The sequence below is a fragment of the Cuculus canorus genome, chromosome Z (assembly GCF_017976375.1).
Source record: "Cuculus canorus isolate bCucCan1 chromosome Z, bCucCan1.pri, whole genome shotgun sequence".
Classification (NCBI taxonomy): domain Eukaryota; kingdom Metazoa; phylum Chordata; class Aves; order Cuculiformes; family Cuculidae; genus Cuculus; species Cuculus canorus.
Genome location: NC_071441.1, coordinates 25,230,467 through 25,243,173, shown reverse-complemented (window position 1 = coordinate 25,243,173; position 12,707 = coordinate 25,230,467). Strand labels below are relative to the sequence as shown.

Below are 12,707 nucleotides of genomic sequence, written 5' to 3'. Positions count from 1 at the left end.
GTCTGAATTGAAAGGATATTTCTGTCTTAAATTACTTGTGTAAACAAAGATACAATAGATTATTATAATTTCATTTATAAAGATATACTGTGTGTTACATGAAAGTGATACAGTATATGTAGAGAAACTGTTTATTTTTCTCTATTAAAAATTCTAGATTTCCAGCTGAGCAGTCTGCAGTCAATCTCTACTTCTTAACTGAATTTAAAGGCTGAGTATGTATCTTGTATCATAAGCTGAATAACATGTCATGTTTGCAAAATAAGGATTCTCCCCTGTGTCTCATTAATTTGAGGATACTGAATTAAAATGCTCAGTAAAGACATAGCCTGGCTTTGCTAGTATGCTTCATATAATTCCCACCAGATCCTGTGACTTGAAGTGGAAACTATACTCTCTAAGGTCTCCAATCAGCCAAAACATGCTGCTGTTTGTGTCAACATCCTGCTGGATTATCTACACTGTCCTTGGAGAAAGAATTCTGCCAACTGTATTTAAAAAAGAAAAACAAAAATATCCCATCAGAATTTGAAATTAGAAAGATTTTTAAGTAGGCCAGGTAAACACTGTGAGAGGAAAGATGCAGATGAGCAAGGTTTCAGGCTATGCTTAACAAGTTCATGGTGTAGGAGGCTGTGCTTTGTCCATCCTTGCTTGAGCAAACAGATTGCCATATTTGTCTTGTTTTGACACTTCGTTATTTAGGATTTCTGTCCCACGTAGGGTAAGACACAAAAATACTACTGAAAGCTTTATTTCTCTGGGGAACTCCATACATTCATTCTATGAAGCCGTTTGGGAAAAGAAGCTTTGTCAACACGTCTGTTGTGTTCAGTGTTTGGTGAAAGGTGTCTTTAGAAGACAAACAAAAATGCCCCTCATTCCCTCTGTCTTGGCTGTCTCCTGTGGTGAAGTGGGTTGGTGCAGATAACTTTACTGAAGCATCATCCAGGCTTGGAAAAGACCCATGGAGGGTCTGCATTTTTCTAGCATGTTTTATGGGAAGATGGATTCAGGTTGTTTGTGCCATATGTCAGCACCACATGCAAAACTTTGAGAAGCTGTTGGCTAGCTACCTGGAGAGGTTTGCCCAGGGATCTCAGCTACTCAGAGGGAGCTTATCATCTGCATTATGTCTCTTCAGCACAGGCAAAAGTAGTAATAGTGAAAATAGAGCATATTAATGAAGATTTCTTTCCTCAGCACTTCCAAAGTGCCTGCTTGGCACTTGGTAGATAATGGTGTGGGACTGTCTGTGATTTCAAAGCCTGGGTCCAGACATAATTTTAAACTAACTTGTCTTTTGATACCGTGATTAATTTTGGCCAAAGTACACTAGACTGGAGACAACAATAAAATTAATTGATTTAATATTTCTTAAATTAAGCTTGTGGAAGAGCTTTTCCTGAGAGGTAAAACATGTGGCAGTGGCCAGGGGAGCCACACTTCCAGACTGCTGAACATCAGAGGGGCTGAACTGCAAGGCCGGTCCCTTCTTGTCTCCCTCAGCTGCAGTTCTGCCTGAAAACCTGCAAGACATCCTCTGAAATGAGCAGCACAGCCCACAGGAGAGTGTATATGCATGTATGAGATTCCATCACGGACTCCAGCATTCAGCGGGCAAAAGACCAAAACAGGAGCTAGCAAAACTACCTCTTCTGGGCCTGAACTTTTATTGCTCTCTCTGGGGGGCACTTGTATATAACTTCCAGTCAAATGCAATCAGATGAAAGAGCAGTCCTTTCCATAAAACTCAAACTAATAACTTTCCCCTAAAACAAAGTCTGAAATAAACGAAGCTGCGTTCAACAGTCTAACAACGAGAGCTGAGGCCCTGAACTGGGAGTCCTGAGCCTGGAGCAGGAAGGCTGTTGCTGGACAAAGTACTTGGATACTGCCTGTGCAGTTGGTGGACGAAAACCTGGATATGAGATAACAATGTGCACTCACATGCAAGAAGACCAACTGTATGCAGGGCTGCATCAAAAGAAGTGTGACCAGCAGGTGGAGGGAAATTATTCTGCCCCTCTACTCTGCCCTGGTGAAACACAACCTGGATCCTCGCATCAGGCTCTGGAGTTCTCAGCACAGGTAAGACAGGGGCCTATTGGAATGAGTCTGGAGGAGGGCCACAAAAATGATCACAGGAGTGGAAAACATCTCCTGCAGGAAAAGACTGAGAGATTTGGGGTTGTTCAGCCTGCAGAAGAGAAGTCTCCAGGGAGATCTTATTGTAGCCTTTCAGTACTTAAACGGAGCCTACAAGAAAGGTGGGGACAAACTTTAGCAGGGTCTTTTGTAACAGGACAAAGGGTAATGGTTTTAAACTAAATAAGGGTACATTTAGACTACATATAAGGAAGAAATATTTTACAGTGAGGGTGGTATACCATTTGAACATGCTGTCTAGAGGGGTAGTAGGTGATCCATCCCTGGAAACATGCCAAGTCAGGGTGGATGGGGCTCCAAGCAACCCAATCTAATTGAAGATGTCCCTGCTTATTGCAGGAGGGGTGGGGAATAAATGAGCTTTAAAGGTCTTTTCCAACACAAATTGTTCCATGATTCTATGGTTCTACCCATTTGTGCTCATGTGGACGGACGACCAAGTAGGAAGCAGTCACTCCCCAGCAGCGCAGTGGACCCTGGCAGGCCCATGGTAGTACATGGCGTAGCACCACCTGCCCTCTGCACGTCCCAGCCTCCTCAGATGGGACAGAGCACAAAGAACTAGTGTTCTTTTGTGGGCTCCTAGCCTGTGCCCTAGAAGGTCTAGGTGTCAGGGAGCAGCGCACAGACGTAAGGAGTAACATTTTTCTTTATAAGGCCTCTAGGAGCCCATTTGTCATTTACATGCCTGGATCAAAAGTTTTCTGTCTCTGGGGTGGCGAAGAGTCTCATTGGTTTCAGAAACAGAAAATTTTCCATTCACTGAAATGCTACACTTGTATTATTGCTTGGTTTTGCTTCATTTATTTGCTTTGGAACATTTTTCAGCTGAGACAGTTAATGAATATGAAAGAGATTGTATCTGTGTTGATTCAACTGGTCTCTTTTATTAAGTGCTCAAGTCAGCTTTAGTAGCTGAAAATGCAGCTGTTTCTCTTCAAATACAGATGGTATCATAGCTGATAAGTCAAATTAAGCCTGAACAAGCAACCCTAGACTACATGTCAGCTAGTTCAAGAATCAATTTTAGAGATTCATAATACCACAGTGGGTACTGTTCTTATTATCTCAATATGCAATGATTTACACATTTACCAACTACTTACCATTAATAACATAGACAGAGAAAATCCCAGTCAGTGAAGTACAAAGTATGCTACTGATCAGAGCTCCCAGTAGTACTATGGGGCCTCCACGTAGAAAGGAAAGAAATTCTGTATAAACTGGTTTTGCATGTCTATAACACTGTGTACTGGCATTCATCCAGTGTGGTTGCTTTGACATTTTTTCTTTCATTTCAAAGTGTTTTTGAATATAATAGATTTCTAGTATGGAGTCGTTAGTATGATGGAGGACAAGCACAGATGAACAGAATTTGCTTGTGTTTAACGTGGACAAATTCTCAATGACTTCCGTTCTACTGCTTAAATCAGGAACATTACAAAGCGAGCTTACCTGCTTTTCTACTCCTGGCAAACTATTTTGTTGCTTACGAACATAAGAAAACTGTGAAAGATAAGGTGAAATTTAAGAAGATTTAAGCTTTATTCATGGTAAGTAGATGACTATTCAAAGCGAGGCATTTCTACAGGTGGTATAGTCAAGCTGCAAAATTGCATGTTGCCTCAAGAAAGTCAAGGACGCTTCACAAATCTAAACTTGTCATCCCCTTTTTCCCCCCCTTGCCACTTCTTGTATGTTTTGCTGTGTGCCACCTCTGGCCCTCACCACTGAAGTGTATGACATCACACACCTGCCAGCCCGCACTTCTTCAGAGAAGTCAGTTTTTCTCTTCTCTGTCTCAAACTCGACCTTGAAAGGTGGCATTAGGCAGAGGTAGTGATTGCTCTCAAACTACGTTGCTGTTTTCATGGTCATGAGAGAAATTACTTAACTTGGGCAGACCACAGAACACCTGAGAAAACGTTACGGGTGTTGTGGTTTCTGTGCTGAGAGCAGTCAGACGCTGGAAGCACAGAGTACACCCACAGCCTTGGTATGAGTTGGAGGCTTGCAGCTCTGCTGAGGAGGCAGAGATGGTGACTGTGGTCAGGGCTTGGTGTCAGGAGGCCTGCCTTCACCTTTGAGCTCTGCCTCAGATCATAGCCTCCCTCTTCCCCCTCATAAAACAATAAACACTCTCTGTACATCAACCTGTATTTACTTGCTTTGTGGGTCCTTTCAGGACTGATTTTGCATGAGCAGCACCTAAGTCAGTCCATCCAAGGCCAGCAACTAACTTGAGAAGTGACAGCCCAGAGGATGCAGAGCAAAGCCTGAATATGACAGAAATTTTACATGAGTTCATTCACTGCTCTGGCTGCTGCTGTAGCAGAAGCAGCTGCTCCTTTGTACTACTGTGAAAAAGACTTGCTTACTGGAAGAGCTGCCCAAGGAGGACCAGCACACCAGCACAAACTCTCCATCACAGGGGAAACCATTTTGGAGCTCAATTCTTTGCATGACAAAGAGTTTGGAGAAAGGAAGTAACAGCTATTCTCTTTGTTCTCTCCTTATCTCTCACAAATGAGCCTCAACATTTTTTGAAACTATTTTAAGAATTATTACCCTTGAATGAGTGGGAGGAGAAAGGGCTTCAGTTTTTATTTGTCATGTTAATTGCATATTTTTATCTAGTACTTGGGATACTGGATTTTTGTAACTTTTGAATTAGGTTTTCAGTACAAATGCACCCTTTAGTTTTCATAGTTTTCCAAATACTTTCTACAACTAGAAAAATTTGCCTCTACAACTCAAATGTGTTGCCTATTATGCCATTATGCAGTTATTTACTGTAATCCTGTGAGACACAATCCATCAAAGATTTTAAGGATTCTAAACTCAATTACACAGGGACAAAAAAGAAGAAGTCCTTCCCCTTCCACTGTCTCAACAGCTTACAATACATAGGTATAATGGAGAATGCTTGCAGAGGGAATCTGTGTAACACAGTGGAGCAGGGCTGGAAGGGAGCTGGTGCAGCAACATAATGCAGGCATGATTGCCTGGGTCCTAAAAGCATGAAAACAGAATTAACTTGGGGTTTTGTCTGGGCTCATTAGGCCTACTACCGATTGGCTCAGGTGTCTTTATTTCTGGGTCTGGACCATGTCTCTTCAACACCAGGTATCGTACGTGGAAAGTTATTGCAGAAGGCTGACACAGGCACAACTACTTTTGTCTGAGAAAGGTGCCACCCTGAAAAAAAATCTGGTTATTATACAAGAGGAAGACAAGATAGGCTGAGCTGTTAAACCTAGTTTTTTGAGACTTTTTAACATACAGTTCCCTCAGCAGGTTGTAAAACTATCTGAGAAAACAGTTGTAAGGTCTTTCACCAGTGCTGTTCAGTACTTTTGAATCTATTGATTTGTATTAGTATTACATTTTCTCTTCTTAATCCAGCACTATCTCTACCAAAAGCTGTTGTGACACTTGCTTCACGGATCCCTTTCTGACCTTAGTACCATCCCTTGTGCAAAGAGGTTTTCATCAGCTAGTGAAGTTTTCTGAAGATGAAAGGGGTTGACGGATGCGGGGTGTAAGCCTAGACATTAGCTATAGCAAATTTCTTTCTCTCCAGAAGTCTGTTCTTGCTGTCGTTTTTCCCCTGGAAAATTTATGGTAGTGTTAACCACAGACCTAGTGGCCTGAGAGTACTTAATGGGAGAGGTGGGAGCTGAATAGTAGTAATGCAATTCCTGGGAATGATCAGTGTCTTGTCCTTTCATAAGGAGTCCAGAGAAATAAAATACTTCATTAATATGCAGAGACAGGCCAATTTTATGAGGGAGGTGATCAGTAAAGACTGAATGCTAGTATAAATAGCCCTAACTAGGGTCCTTCCTGAAAGAAAATTGACCCTGTCCTAGACACTGTCATGAAAGGCTGGGTTTTTCAGTCCCCTTCTTCCTCATACAAGTTTTAGCTGTGGATGTCACTTCAGAGAATAGTCCTCTTGCTATAATGTATTTCTAAACGTAACAGTCTTTCAACCGGCAAACAACTGTAGAAACTAACGGCATGCTGTTCACAAAACAAACAACTGCATTAATTTACAGAGAGGAATAAGGGGTAAATGAGACTCCCAGGGGCATGCAAATAACTTATATGATGCAAGAGAGTCTGCTGAGGGATTTCAACTGAGCATGGCACAGACATGGCAATTGTGCCTAGCTTGTCCCTTTGCATTTTATTTTTTCACTTACTTCTTCGTCATTTGTAATGAGGAAAACAAAGTGAAAGAAGCTGATGACTTGATCTAGAGACAAAAGTATATTTGTCACACTAAACTGTAACTAATTGCCTGTTAGATGCAATTCATGTCTGATCATTGCTATGAAACTGTAGGCTTTTTTACAGCATGTTCCTGATATTATGGCTTTTGCTAACCTAATAACAGAATCATTTCAGTTGGAAAAGGCCTTTCAGATTGTTGAGTCCATCTGTGAGCTTAACACTGCCAAGTCCACCACTAAACCATGTCCCAAAGTGCCACATCTACACATCTTTTAATTACCTCCAGGGATGGTGACTCAATCACCTCCCTAGGCAGCCTGTTCCAACACCCGACAACCCTTTCTGCAAAAAGAAATTCCTGATATCTAGCCTAAACCTCCTCTGGCACAACTTGAGGCCATTTCATTTCATCCTAACAATTGTTACTTACAGAAAGAGACAAACACCCACCTCACTACAGCCTCCTTTCCAGTAATTGCAGAGATTGATAAGGTCTCCCCTCAGCCTCCTTTCCTCTAGGCTAAACAACTCCAGTTCCCTCAGCTATTTCTCATAAGACTTGTTCTCCAGGCCCTTCACCAGCTTCATTGCCCTTCTTTGGATGTGCTCCAGCACCTCAATATCTTTCTTGTAGTGAGAGGCCCAAAACTGAACACAGTATTCAAAGTGTGGCTTCACCAGCACTGAGCACAGAAGAATGATCACTTCCCTACTTGTGCTGCCTACAGTATTCCTGATACAAGCCAGGATATTGTGGGCCTTCTTGGCCACCTGGGCACCCCAATGGCTCATGTTCAGCCAGCTGTTAAACAGAACACCCAGCTCCTTTTCTGTCATGCAGCCTTCTAGCTACTCTTCCCCAAGCCTGAAGGATTTTGAGGGGTTTTTGTAGCCCAAGTGCAGGACCTGACACTTAGCCTTGTTAGACAGTTGTTGTTGACCTATCAATCCAGCCTGTCCAGATTTCTCTGTACAGCCTTCCTTCCCTCGAGCAGATCAACACTACCACCCAGCTTAGTGTCATCCACAAACTTACAAACTTACTGCACACAATCCCCTAGTCCACACCATCAATAAAGATATTAAAGAGAATTGGCCCCAACACAGAGCCCTGGGAAACATCACTTGTGACTGGCCACCAAATAGATTTCACTTCTTTCACCAAAACTCTCAGGCCCTGGCCATGCAGGCAGTTTTTGCCCAGCAAAGAGAACACCTGTCCAAGCCATGAGCAACCAATTTTTCCAGGAGAGTGCTGTGGGAAATGGTGTCAAAGGCTTTACTGATATCTAGGCAGAAAACATCGACAGCCTTTCCCTCCCTAAGTGAGTCACCTTGCCTTAAGAGATAAGGTTTGTCAGGCAGGACCTGCCTTTCCTAAAGCCATGCTGTCTGGGCCTGATCACCTGGGAATGTGAAGATCTGTAATATCTAATCCTAAATGGTTCCAAACCATTATACAAAGCCATTCCTCAACAATCTGCCAAATCTACTGAAATTTCTGTTTTTGCTTAATCGAAGTCCACAACATTTCCCTTCTCATCAACTCTTAACAACCATTTAGAAAATAACCGATCAATACTTTGATGTGTTTATTTTATTATATACATGTGATTGCAGAACAACTTTTCTAAGTGGCCCATCAACAGAAACAGTCCTCTGGTGTTCCTTTGTCCTAGAGCAGGCTTGGACTCTTCACTGCCATTGAACATTAACAGTCTTATTTGTATATTTTATTTAAACTGTCAAGTCCTAGAGAAATAAATGAGTTGAGCCACCCCTTTACAAGCTGCTATTCATCAATGCCTGCAAGGCTTTTATAGATCCTATATTACAAGTTCTAGTACCTGCGTTCTTTGTTCTAGCTCAATGTTGAAAACCTGATTAACTTACAATGAAAGATATTTAAGTAGTGAGGGAAGCAGTTGCTGTTAAAAAATATTAAGTAACACATTATTAATTACAATAGCCTATTTATCCTCTCACATTGACAGACCTGAACTTCCCATCTTGTGTTCCTTCCTCTGTAAGTCTACACCCTCTTACACTTCACATGCCTTTCGGATTGCCGGGAGAAGAGCAATGAAGAGGAAGGCCTCCTGGTATGTGAGATGAATGGGATGAGGTGAATTTTTATTAATTTTTTATAGCAGGAAAGCTGGAACAAAACCAGGATTTTTCCAGGAACCCAATATTTAAAACAAATCCTCTTAGAGATGTGTTAACATTGCCTCGCTCTGTCTTAAAAGCTTTGGGGTTTGTATATCTACCAAACTTTTTCCTTTTTCATACTGCTGTAACTTATGGAAGGTGGATATTTGGAAGAAATTAAACTCCTTTATTTTTTTCTTAGTAAACAGAAAGCTACAGAAAGCCTATTTTTTTCTTTTCTATAGAATTATCTGAGTGTTCTCTAACAATCACACAAAGACAAATCAGAACTTAGGTATGTAATCTTGAAAATCCTTTCCAACTCTTACATCACACAATTAAATTTGTAAACATTATTTTCTATCAGTCACACTCAAACTCCGAATCAAACTTATGAGCACTGAAGAAGGAAGAAAATCCAGAGTGAAAGAAAGTGAGTGTGGTGAGAAATAAGATGGGAAAGCTATAGCAGGAATATTAAATTAGAGGCCTGAGAAAAGAAGAAAAAGAATGAAAAGCAATCTGCTCTTAATTTGTGTCAATTGGTGAGTAATAACCATGAAAGCTATTTTGGAGATGAATATTCCCTCTATAACTCAAGTAACCGGAATCAAGCCAGCATGCTCTTCCTTATCCTAAATTCTAAAAACTTGTACCTTGTGGGTGGGCAAACCAAGAAAGATTGTTTTTCTCCATTTGCATTTTTTCTCTTCTATTAAAACCAAATTTAATTAGAAGGACAGTTAAAAAAAATTAAATTGGCCTTGTAGCTGTCGTGAAGCCCACTCACAAATAGGGGAAAAATGTGGTTAGTGGGACACAAAACAATTCTAAACATTGGGTCTGATTCTGCTGGTGTATCACGCATAGGTGAAATCAGTGTTCTAACTATAATCACAAGGTAGTCATACTATTGTGACTGGCCTTTCCTGAATAAAGCCAATCTGTTTCATAAATAAAGACAAATCTAAGCATTAGCCTAGAGCATTCAAAATCTATTCTCACCCACTGAATGAAAGTGCAATAATTGTTCCCTTTAAATGGGAGTGGGAAATGTATGTTACTCTTTCAATTTAATGAACCTTTCCAAATGAAGTATCCAACAAATCCTTAGTATGAAAACGCTAATTCAAATTATCAGGTAAATATTTAAGTTGGAGTATGGAATGGAAGGTATTCCTTAGTGAAAACAATTTGAAGAGAGTTGGTTATCATTTTTATGTGAGTTTTCATGCAGAAAAACACAGCTTTGCTTGATCTTTGACACAGTTTCTCACAGCATTCTGCTTCAGAAACTGTCAGCCTCTAGCCTGAATGGGCACACACTCTCCTGGGTTGAAAACTGGCTGGATGACCGGGCCCAGAGAGTGGTGGTAAATGGAGTTAACTCCCGCTGGAGGCCAGTTACAAGTGGGGTTCCTCAGGTCTCGGTACTGGGTCCAGCCCTGTTCAATGTCTTTATCAATGACCTGGATGAAGGCATTGAGTGCACCCTCAGCAAGTTTGCAGATGACACTAAGCTGTGTGGAAGTGTTGATCTGCTGGAGGGTAGGGAGGCTCTGCAAAGGGATCTGAACAGGCTGGACTGCTGGGCTGAGACCAATGGCATGAGGTTTAACAAGGCTGAATGCCGGGTCCTGCACTTGGGGCACAACAACCCTGTGCAGTGCTACAGACTAGGAGAAGTCTAGCTAGAAAGCTGCCTGGAGGAGAAGGACCTGGGGGTGTTGGTTGACAGCCAACTGAACATGAGCCAGCAGTGTGCCCAGGTGGCCAAGAAGGCCAATGGCATCTTGGCTTGTATCAGAAACGGTGTGACCAGCAGGTCCAGGGAGATTATTCTCCCTCTGTACTTGGCACTGGTGAGACCACACCTTGAATACTGTGTTCAGTTCTGGGCCCCTCACCACAAGAAGGATGTTGAGGCTCTGGAGCGTGTCCAGAGAAGAGCAATGAAGCTGGTGAAAGGGCTGGAGAACAAGTGTTATGCGGATCAGCTGAGAGAGCTGCGGTTATTTAGCCTGGAGGAGATGAGGCTGAGGGGAGATCTTATTGCTCTCTACAACTACCTGAAAGGAGGTTGTGGAGAGGAGGGAGCTGGCCTCTTCTCCCAAGTGACAGGGGACAGAACAAGGGGGAATGGCCTGAAGCTCCACCAGGGGAGGTTCAGGCTGGACATCAGGAAAAAATTTTTCACAGAAAGGGTCATTAGACACTGGAACAGGCTGCCCAGGGAGGTGTTTGGGTCGCCTTCCCTGGAGGTGTTTAAGGAGCGTGGATGAGGTGCTGAGGGGCATGGTTTAGGGAGTGTTAGGAATGGTTGGACCCTACGACCCAGTGAGTCCCTTCCAACCTAGTGATTCTATGATTCTATGACTCTAAGATTCTATGATCTTATTTCACTGGAAAGAAAGAGTACAAGCAGGATCTTACATATATACCTACCACAATACTAAATATAAATAACATTAAATTTGAAATAATATTAAAATGATAAATATAACTGGTTTACATGTCACCACTTTTGGCTGTCAAAACATAAACAAGATTAAAGTCATATGAACACTTTATGCCACCCTTACATCCAGATAGTTTTAATAATGTTTTTTAAATTTCACAAACATCACTTAACTAGCTGACAATCACTCTTACAAGTGATCAATTTCTTCCTTTGCCCTAGTAGTATAGAAAGTCCTTTTCACATACCGGCAAGAAATGATAAATTTTATTAATTTCAAGTTGCTGAATGAGCATTTGTCACTATATATTAATGACTGGCAACATGAGACTTCAAAGCAGTGGTGATATTAGCAAAATGTCATACTAAGTGCATGTCACCCACAGCAAACTGTGCTTTGCTTATTTGTAACAGCATCAGGCAGGGTTGCCTAGCTATCATAAAAGCCCAAGTGCTTGAGATCCCTTCACGGGATCCATGTATGAAGCATAGTGATGCCTTTGACCCTTACAGAGCAAACCCACAGGACTGAAGAAATAATCTCCGAGCCAAAGACAGTCAACATGAAACCCTGGATCTGGTTCCTTAGCCATGGTAGGTGAATTGTCGTCCACTACAGGCTAGGAGATACTGGGGCTCTTTTGGTTCTGTCAAACGTGGGAAAAACATCTTAGTGCTCATTCCTGTGTCTTTGTGCCTCTTCTAGACCATCTCTTGGAAATACTTCAGATTCTCTATTGACATAACACTTAGCAAAAATAGCAGAGTCTGACTATCAAGAAGGAGGTATTTCAAAGGAGTAGGTGCTTGTGTTAAGTGTGTTTACAGTTTCTTCTGAGAGTGCAATTGCCTCTCTTTTACTACACACAATTTGGGTGGGTGGGAAAAAATCCCACTTCACTACTTCCGAGAAAAGTGTGATGCAGGTTTTGTGGGGACCAGGGTAAGCCTAACACTTGTAAACTGCATCTCAGTAACTACGAATAATGAAACTTCTCTGCATAAAGCTTTATGTCAGGACTAATTTCATCTGATGCATGAAGAATAGCATAAATGTAATATTACTGTTGTATTACAATGCACAGAGAAACCATAATATTTACTTGAGGGGAAAATGTAAGCTGCCTTTATCAGGAAAACATACTTAGAATTTTACAAGAGAGCAGATGCTCTCCTCCTGCCAAATGTACATTTCTATCTTGTATACACATGGTGACTGTTTGGCTGAGAGGCTAAGTTGGGGTTTATCAAACCTTGGTTGACATCAAAGAAGCTGAATCCATTACTTGTCATCAGGCGTATGTGTCAGAGCTGTTAGGTCATCTCTTGCCTACCTCCAGTCTCTTCAAAGAGCAGTACTGGTGGTCTGGATCAGAACTGCTGGTCACTGCACCGAAGGAGGTCGACAAGCTCCAGGCTTGCATTAATGTCACTGACTGCTGTGTGTTTGAAGGTTCAGAATAATTTTAATGGAATAAATGCTGGGGACTTTCACTGAAGGCAGTGCTTTTGTAGCAACAGCTTAGTCAAGAGAGCTTCCTTAAACTTGCAAACGATTGTGTTAATGAATGTAGATTGAGAAATATGTGGTCTTTTCTCCTGGGTAAAGGGCAAGGGAGAGTAACTTCTGTAGCACAGTTGATAACTTAGCGTTATGAACTTGATTATCAGAATTAGTGAAATCTGCTAT

At 41.7% G+C, this 12,707-nt stretch overlaps 1 long non-coding RNA gene across 4 annotated transcripts in view; it reads left to right on the top strand.

Moving 5' to 3' along the window:
* LOC128850415 (uncharacterized) overlaps positions 1–12,707 on the top strand; it is a 51,705-nt gene that overhangs the window by 21,442 nt on the left and 17,556 nt on the right. For 2 of the 4 annotated variants that reach the window (XR_008447833.1, XR_008447834.1), the window contains exons 2-3: positions 1,388–2,091; positions 3,603–3,722. The exons of 1 other annotated variant lie outside the window; for it this stretch is intronic. This is a non-coding gene — a long non-coding RNA (uncharacterized LOC128850415). The remainder of the gene's footprint in view (positions 1–1,387; positions 2,092–3,602; positions 3,723–12,707) is intronic. One more of the 4 variants, XR_008447835.1, reaches the window with a different exon arrangement.